Genomic DNA, 10,373 nt, shown 5'->3' on the forward strand with positions numbered 1-10,373 from the left:
ACAAGGATACTTTTACATGCCATAAAGCAGTTTTTCCAACACAGGGGGCAATTGATTGTTAAGGGGGCTATTCAATTTATTTTAATTATTTGAATTTCAGTTTTTCATTATATGTTTTGTAAATTGACTTACTGTGTTTTGTTAATAATTTCCTAGCGATGTCTACCTAAAACCTATCAATTAAGTATCTTAAGTGAACAATTATTTTTTTTAATATTAAAAGTTATGTTTGTTAAACAAGAATATTAGAAAGGCTAAGATGTGGACATGGCCCAAAAAAGGTTGGGATAAACTGGTATAAAGGGTAAACATATTTTATAAACTGTAGCCAACATATTTGTCGGTGTTCTCTCTATGTGACTTCTAATAATCCGAGTTCACTCCTTGTATAATTGTATTGTAGATATAGTTGTAGATTATTTCCATATCCGAGTAGAATCTAGAACAATCCACGTGTATGATGCAAGTAGGATGAGACGTGCATACATAATATTAAATTTAATTTGAATTCATTGCGGTCTTGTTCTGGCCCTACTTTCTAACAATAAATTTAAAACTTGTTAGTAACAGTTTAAACTCCAGATCTTTATAAACTCTCTAGTACAACAAAATGGCAAGAAGAGTGATACCTTTTTAAGAAAGACAACGAGTACCACTTCGTCCGTTCTCCAAAAAAAAAAGTCATAATTTTAACAAAGTGAATTTGTTAGCTTCGTTGACTTTAGGAAAGCATTTGAGACTGTCATGCGGAAATGTTTTTGTAGAACTTTACAAGATCTCTTTTAATTAAAAAAAGAATTGGAATAACACTAGCTAGTATTTGTTGATGTGATTTTAGATACAAAAACTATTTAAATAATAATTACTTAAATTAAGTAATATCATTGAAAAGTCAGACAATTATTGCCAGAATCATCGTATAGTTAACTATTAAACTATAATATTTAAACAGACAATAATCAAACGTCATAGATTTTACCATTTAAGAAAACCATGTTACTAAACGTCCCAAAACACTTGCTTTAGTGAACTAGCGATCTATGGAGTCTTCCGACGACCGACCTTCTATTGTTTAAAGAAAGAAGAAGGCCCTCAAAGGCCGGCTACGCACCCACAAAAAATAGCTGTCTATGCGATGTTTGGATGACTGCCCTATTTTATAGAAAACAAAAAAGATACCTACTTAATTTGAATAAACGGTCCACTTGGTCGTGAAGTAATCGTTTCTGATCTAAGAAATATACGAATATCAAAAGCGAAATCGAATCGAAAACCATAAAATTCGGAGTCAACCGAGTAAGGCGAAAGCACCGTTGTTAAATTTATTATTACAATCCATAAGTACATTTAAAGTTAATTAATCAAAACGTCTGCATCACATTCAGTCATTAGTTATCTAACTAATTAAGATTATATTTTGGGAATTTTGATAAGATAAGAGTAAAAAGCCGTTATAATAAATATAATTACTAAGAAAACTGTAAATAACATTTAAAAATCTGTACGAAGCGCATTTGTATGAAAACAGCTTTAGATTTAGCTATCCCTTTTCAGCACAGCGTAAACACAATTTGACAGAATGTGACGAAAAGTTTTTAAGAATCTAGCATATTGTTAATTCCATTTTATTATCAATTATCAAATGATATAAAAAAATAAAATAAAATAAAATAAAATATGTTTATTATGGAACATAAGATACATGTATCACTTATTCCACGTCATTAAATTTGAATTTGTAGGCATCCCTACTCATCGGCAAAGAAGACAGAGGGTATAGGCCGAGAGAAAAAGCCGGCGTAAAAAACTCTCGGTACTCTTTTAAAATAGCAAATCATCAAACAACACTTATTTTAAAACAAATATCGCAAATTAATTAGAAGTTACCTGTCTAGCACTAGTCCCAGGCCCTTTTATCAACTAGATAATTGTTGACTTTATAGTAATCCTTTTTACTCAGCTTTTCTTTAATACATTTCTTAAATTTATTAAAAGGCAGAGATAAAAGCCTCTGGGATTTTATTAAAGAAGAGTATCCCTTTTGGCAAAAAAGAATTACTAACTTTAGATAGTCTAGTACGGGGAAATTGCAGCCTGCGTTTGTTCTGTGTATTAACTAAAATAATAATTATTAAATTAAAGTAGGACATGAGTAGATCAAACCTACAAAGCAAAAGTCTTTTTTAGTAGTTTCGTAGTAGTTCGAGGCTTCACCCGGCTAAACATTTTATTAATATATTGTATTTACACTCACTCGCAAGCCCTTTGGCATTGACAGTCAACATCAGATGAGCCTCCTGCCCGTTTTCCTGCCTCCTGCCTTGTTCGATAAAAAAATTACATTATTTATTGCTATTTGCATAGTGCATGCTAGTTTTCAGTTTTATATTTAGCTGCAGGCTGTAAATTAAAATAGATTATTAAAATGATTAATATGTTTTATTTAATGTATGTTGTAACTCCTTGTATCCAAACAAAGCAATCACATTCTTAAAAGGCCGGCACAGCATGCGCGATTTCTTCGTTCTGGCAGTGTGAGTGTATATGGTTACATCATGTGAGCCTCCTGCCCGTTTGCCCCCTGTTCTGTAAAAAAAACATGTGTGTGTACATATGAACACGCGTTAGAAGTTATACTTCTTTGGTGTAACAAGATAAAAATCTTTTCAAATTTTTTATCTTTCACCTTATTCTACGTTTGTAGAAAAAATGACACTAACAATAGAAGAAAGGTATAAATTATACATTGAAAGATTTATTTTAACGCATTATCTAGCTAAATAAAGTTTATTTAAATATCACAAAAAATGATTTCTACATAATTAAATGGACATTTTTTTATTTTAAAATGTTGACTATGCTAACTTCAGTGTGTCGGTTTTTTGTGACGGTGTGCGCGCGCATCGTAAAAATTTACTCTATCTTTTATTATATACTTTTTGAAGTATCTTACTTCAAAAAGTTTACTAAAATAAAACTACAAATCTACCTTTATGTATACGTAGGTAAGGCGGAAGTTCTAGTAGGCTTTAATTCGCCGTCAACAGCCACCATTAAAATTTAAAGGCATTGGATACGAGTAATAAGACAAACTAATTATAGACGCAAAGCATGTGCACTGTGCCCACGGACGCAGTTTTGCGTCCGGTCACACATCCGACTCATATTATGCACATGCATTATATGCATTCACGAATATATAATTTGCTTTTTAAATTATAGAGCCACCATTCATTAAACGCTTAATTTAAATCAAATTTATGCGCGAATGTACGACGCTTAATAATCTAAATATTGGTGTGTATAAGAGTCTAATAAACAAACATGTTTAGTTTTAGAAATACACTTTTTTAACGGATTTGAAGTTATGTTTTATTATAAATTATTGTTAATTAAATAACTTCCAATCCGTTAACAAAGTGTTTTACTATGCCTAAAAGTTAAGTCAATTAAAGACAATATCTACTATTTTTAGTTTTTATTAATGGCAACAAATGAGTCTGATATCCAGTACAGCGAACTCCATGGGTCCTGCTAGGAAGTATTTAGGAGATAACTCAATCGAAAAATATAGGCTATTGGGCCTGGTACCTCACAAAATCTTTATATGACATATTTGGCAGTGTATATATTCTGAACCTATATAGTAATAATAATAATTATTAAAATTTATAAATGGAAAATTAAAGTAAATTTAAAAAGTTTGGTCCCTATGGCAGTGTACTTTTAATGCTGCCAGCATTTCTTTGCTGTATTGCGATACTTATTCGTTGAGCGAGGAAGGCACCAGCTCTGGGGTCACCGGTACTATGTACCAGGCGCCAACTTAAATCTTTAATTAGCGCCTGTGCACTTAAACACCACGGCCAATAGTCTCTACTCCAAAAGGAACAAAGTCAAAGTTGGGGCCCGTTTATTATTTTCCGCCTGCTCTGCGACCGCCAAATATTAAATATTGATATTATTAAAAGCCTTAAATTTAAAAGCCGAAAATAAAGCGTTTTTAAATAGTCATAGATTTAGAATATATGTGTTTCTATATAGAATACCAATACTACATAGAATTTTTACACTTAAAGTATTCCGATCACTGAAAAAGTTTGCCAAAAGCACTCCAGCTAAATACGATTTGAACTTAAGAAACCCCGGTACACGTCAAAAACCCGCTTTCTAAACAAAGAAATTCCTAAAAGAATTTATTGACGGTATAACGTATTCCTTTTTAATTTCTTGGAAGATTAAGATTTGTATACAGGTTTATAATTACCCTTTATTTTACCTTACCCCGCTTGTGTTTTGTACGTTTTTGCTTTGCTGTTATGATTAAATTAATAACCACCTTCGAACGCGATGTCGACTCCCCGTGGGATGAATTTTAAATCTATAGTAATTTTAAAGTGCAACAACGAATGCTTTTTATAATTTACCAGTTCTGGTATATTCTGCCGCGCACCACCACTATGTGGAACCAACTGCCCACTGAAGTATTTCCCAACCAATTCGACAGATTGTACCAATTCTAAAAAGGCATACTCGCGAGCCCAGGAGAACCCCTGTTCTATAAAAAAGTAATAATAATAATGAGTGATGCGCACATGTCCGTCTTATAAGGGTATTAATGACTTTGTTATTCAAGAGCTTAACAAAACACGCAAATATCTTCCATGTTTGATCAATGATGCATCCGAACACTTGCATTGTCGATACAGATACTGATTTACAACTTAATTAAATTTTATAATTATAATTTACATGTAATGATTATAATTTAATTAGGACTGTGGTAAGGTATATAATATATATAAGGTATATAAAAAAAATCGAATGTTGCTAAGCGAAAACTCGAAGACGGCTGGACAAATTCGAGTATATTTCTATTATTTATTCCTTGAACTGTGAGAAAGGTTTTTATGGAGAGTCAAAATGGAAAAGTTTAGTTTAATTTACTAGGTTTTTATTTCGGTAAAGAGTACAGTCTCTATGAGGTGGCATAGCAAAATATTTCATATGTTGGCAGCTGTTAAAAAGATAGGCTAAAAAATCATATTAAGGCGAAACGAAGTTCGCGGGGGCAGCTAGCTCATAATATAAGAATAACTTTAATTACGAAGATCTTTTATATGAGTATATATTGTGTAAATACTTCAATGACTTAACTAAAATAAGCGCATAAAAGCTATAATTTGCTTCAAACCCCATTAAAACAGTGCTCTTTTTCAAAAGGCATTTTGGTTAATTCTTGTGAAAAATCAACATCGATAGAATTGGTATCGTTTAATAGGTTTCTAAAAAGTCATTTAATCATATGTTGAGTTACTTTGAATACATCCCTGGTACAGTATAGCCCGATATCTAGTAGATCTGGGAAATACCAAGGTTTATTTTCGCGCTAAGTAGTGAAGCGTGCCTGCACTTAGAAAGTAAATGAAACCTAAATTGCATTTGCAAGCCCTTTTACACTATAAACACATAGTTTTTGTCCTAAGCTTGTGGTACAATAAGTGTATTTTACGTAATTTATTAAGCAGATCACGCGCGGTGGTTGTTCTCTTGTTTCAGAAGCTAAGGCTAACTTTGACTAGGCCTTGCACTGTGCTAGCGGAGTAAGTTAAGGGCCTGATCGACGGACGATTAAGACCGCGGTTTTATGGCTCGTCGGTAAAGCTCGCCGGTGTATCATTGCAAAACCACGGTTTTAAATACCGCCGAGCCTGGCTCGCGGCTCGTCGTCGTGCTATATTTTTTACTCGGCTCGCCATGCAAAACTGCGTGTCGGAAAGAGAAAAAGACATGTTTGCGACTGTTTTGCTTGCTAATCGATCAGTACCAACGAGCCGCGAGCCAGGTTCGTCGGTATTGAAAACCACGGTCTTATTCGCCCGTCGATCATAGGCGTACTTATTAAGCACTTTAACTAGCAAAACCTTCTGATTATATTGTATCTTGTTGGAACTATATATTTCACGAAATAACATATTAATATATCACAAACATGAAATACATATTTTTTCTGGCCATCTGGTTAAAAATGTAAAAAGTAAGAAAAAGGGTTTTACTTGGGATGACCCAGAGGGAAGAAAAAGAGAGTACTCCCACCAGAAACATGGAAAAATGAAATAAAAGAGGTGGTGGGGAAAGATTGGAACACAGTAGCGAAGATAAGAGACAAAAGGAAGTATTTGGTGAAGGCTTTTGGTGTACTAGATTAGTTATCTTTAACCGTATTTTGTAATGTAATGTAATGGAGGCAAACGGGCATGAGGCTCACATGATGTAAGATGATACCGCCCCGCCCATGGACACTTTACCTCACAAGGCTTTTTAAGAAATAGTACGGTCTTTTCTTAAAGGATCTAAGTCGAAGGTTTGGAAATACTTTAGTGCGCAGCTGGTTTCACATAGTAGTGGTGAGCGGCAAAACTGCCTTAAGAAACGCTCAGTTGTGGAACGATGGACGTCGAGGTGATACGGATTACGGATGGTATTTTGTATCTCGAAGTTGAATGATGAAACCGTACTCGTATAAATTATTTATTATTGTATTTATCCAAGTGTATCACAACTTTATGCGGACAACTAAACGCGTTATGCTAACAAAGCTAACTAAAAATAAAACGAAGGTGTTTAGACTTAGCTCTGAACATGGCGATTCTTGTATTCATTTTTCTATTAATAGAATCCTTTATAGTTTCCCATAGAACTCGGAAAATATAAAATTGTATTCTTTAAAAATAAATGCGAATGTATGCTATCTCATCAATGAATTCAATGATTGGGACAGATACATTTCTGTATCGAAAAAAATAATTTCGCTGGGAATCAAACATAGAATTTCAAATCTAAAATCGCTAAGAACTATGCCAGAAAATATTACGCTGAAACTTGCAATGTTCAGATATATAAACCGCCTATATGTATATTGTATATGTCTAGAACGTCTATGGTTACCTGTGCCCATTATCTATGCCCAGTAGCTGTGAACTACTAATTAGAAGTGTTTGCTTACATTGAGATATGGTAACCGAACGACACGCCAGTGGCCATATTGGAATTTATGCGCCTGCGCAAGGGAACACGCTTTGCTATTTAAATGTTTACTTTCTCATTATTTTTAAGATCACACGCTCGCTGGCATAGTACTTGATTCTCGGAAAACTATTGAATATGTTACAATAATTTATTTAAGTATCGTCATTTTATTGTTAACTAACAGATCCGGATATATTCGGTAGTGGGCTGATAAAGAAAGCATTTGTAAACGACTATCTCGTACCTAATCCACTGTTTTGCTGGTGTTTTTTTTTCTAGTTAGCAAAAATTTGTGGTTTATATTAACCTAAATTGTCATAAATTTTAGATAAATGGTTGTAACATATAGTAGTAGTAGTAAGAGAAAAACAATTAAAAAACATTCCAAGCAAACAAAACACGGTATATCTTAAGACTATATATATATATAAGAATAATGATTGTTGAAATAGATGAAGAAGTCCCTTTGGTTGTCTCCAAAGATTTGTATTTTTTTATAGAATGGCGGGCGGGCAAATCAGCCTAAGGGACGCCCGAAAAGGACTGTCATCGCAGTCCATGAACATATTAGTGGGTGCTTTTAGAAGAAGTATTTTTTAACAATTGGAGGTCGGTAACCTCCCAGGGAAGACCCCACCGGGAGTGAATTCCACAGTTCGCTAGTTCGCAAAAGAAAAGGTGATGCGAATGAATGATGTTGAAGATCATTGTACCCACGGAGCATTTCTGATGGTCATTCGGGCAGCAGGCACCGTTCTGCGCTGGCTAACGAGAAATACTGTTTTGCTGGATATTTAATTTAAAAGTTTAGGCCGCGCGTTAACCACTAACCCACGGCACAATTTAGGACACGTAGACGTGTAAACTAAAAAAATAATAAGAAAGGAGAAGTATACTATAAAAGTTATAATACCATTTAATGTACAAATTATTATTGAATCGTGATTGTTAGTTGCATTACCTACTAATACATTTTCATTTCCTTAATATCATAATAATTTTTCGTGTAAACCTTGAGTAAAACAAATGCGGAAAATATGCTAAAACATAGGGGCGGTGAGCAATGGCTTCACAATGTCACGATGTCATTACCGGTGCTATAATCTAATCAAGGACAAATGTAATCAGTGCTAACGTAAATACAACTCCAAAATAAAATATTAAGTATTAATCTCATGATAAATATTACACATTATAAGTAAAAGAAAACGAACCTCTATACCCCCATATAGAGACAGTTCACTTTTCCGGAATGAATTTTTATCTCCATTAAAACTGTTCTTAGAGATGGAATAAATAAAAAAATCTCACATTAGTTTAGCCGTCTCCGAGTTTTTTACTTAGCAACATATTCTGACTTTAATTTTTATTTATAAGCTACAATCGAACTAAAGCAAGTGAAAACATCTAGTAAACAATTGTATGGAAACCTCTTATTGTCAAAGATAAGAAATTACCCGCGAGTTAATTCGACGCCAACAGCTTGTACCTATAGCATAAATAATGTTGTTATGACATATTATGTTCAATATGTTTATGAAATTTTAGTGTCATAATGTTCGTAATCTTGTAATCGTTCTGGACCCACGAACATAGGCTCATCACGTGAATTTCGCGGCTATACAACTCTTTGACACCACGGGCCTAGTGAGAAGACTGAAAAGGACAAAACTGTTTGAATTAGTGTTAGTGCACGTTAGTATTAAGTGCTAAACAGTGGTAAGTGGAAAAATAGTACACTAGAACAGAGTATCTTCCATTTATTTGAGACTGTAAGTAGTTTATTGGACACTTTATTATATTAAATATCCTTTTTATTAAATTAGGTTAGACTTAATTACTTATTAGACTTAAGTTAGGCTAGATCGTAATATTCTATCATGTCTTAGTAAAGACACTTGTATTAAAAAAAAAATGATCGTTATCAAACTCCGAAACGGCTGGATTTTTATGAAATGTTTTTTTATTTCTTTGTCATTCTTTTAATGTTTTGAATTTTCTACCATTCCCATTTTACTAAGTTCTGTAATAATCTTTATACGGCAAAACGCTGGTCAGGGCAGCTACTATTTATATAATCAAATCAATTTAAAATACTGTGTTTGAAGATAGTAATAACATTGTCTTAATGCGTAGTTCAAACACCTATTTGTATAATATATGAGCCTCAATTGTATCCAATTTCAAAGCTAAATGATAATAATCGTTATCACAAATGGCCTCAACAGAAACATTAACTCCATTACAATGTTAAAAGCTACATTCAGACAACGGAAGTGGTTTAGGTATAATATACTCGGGCGAATTTTTGTTACTTTTGAATCGTAGGCTTGATTTGAGTCAAATTTTATGATCTCATTTGTTAATAAATTCAAACAGACGCCTAAAAGTTTGAGTTATAGAGTTTTTAACTTATGGATGATTTTGACTTAGGCGGTTTTAAATTTGACACATCCTCTACCAGTTGGGGCAAGTTCTAATAAGTTAGTTAATATTAATTCTTACTAATTTTGAGTAAAAGCGGTGAAATACTTAATTTTTCTTCGAACTATAATCGTAATAAGTAAAAATTTACAAGTTGTAAAAGTTATAAAATAAAACATTGCAATGTCCAAATCACGCAGTATCCAAACAGGTTCAATTACTTTTCCTAGTTATAGGGAGACTGATTATTTCGACTAATAGACGATTGAGATTTCGAGTTATAGTCTATAGAGGTCTTAAAGGAACACATTTTTTTTGAGTTTTGTAGGTTTTTCATGTATTCAGGTTCGATTTAAAGATGTTTTTATAAGGTGTTATTTTGACACATATTGCTGTCACGACCTCCCAAAGGACCCGTAGAGATTCAGTTGGAATTGTAGAGGGCTCATCGCAACGCCATTGTGATCATGCCATGATGATACGTGTGATGTGATGTTTGTCATTTCGATTTTTATAAGCTAAGGGAAACTAAACCCCTTCTTAATGTAACATTATACTGAAAAATTTCAGGCTGTTTAAAGCTCAATTTTTCGTAGCTAATTCGTATTTGGATGGACAAGACGTCCGTCGTTAATCTGCCTAATCTGTATCAAATGTCACAGGGTGAAACGCGCTTTAAATAAACGTACAAATCGCTAATCGCGCCTCAGCACGATATTACCTAATTATCATTTCAGTATAAATTCTGAAACTTTTCACAATTATAGCGAACTTTGCGAACTATTCAGTTAGTTTTAAATAGATTTTAATTTGCTATCTATTTTTGAAATTGTTCTATAAACCGTTATACTAATAGGTGGCAAAGATTTTTGAGAATAATATTTAGTCTCTTCGACTTAAAAAGATTCAAATTATTTAAC

This window comes from Pieris napi, chromosome 19, assembly GCF_905475465.1.
Source record: "Pieris napi chromosome 19, ilPieNapi1.2, whole genome shotgun sequence".
NCBI lineage: Eukaryota > Metazoa > Arthropoda > Insecta > Lepidoptera > Pieridae > Pieris > Pieris napi.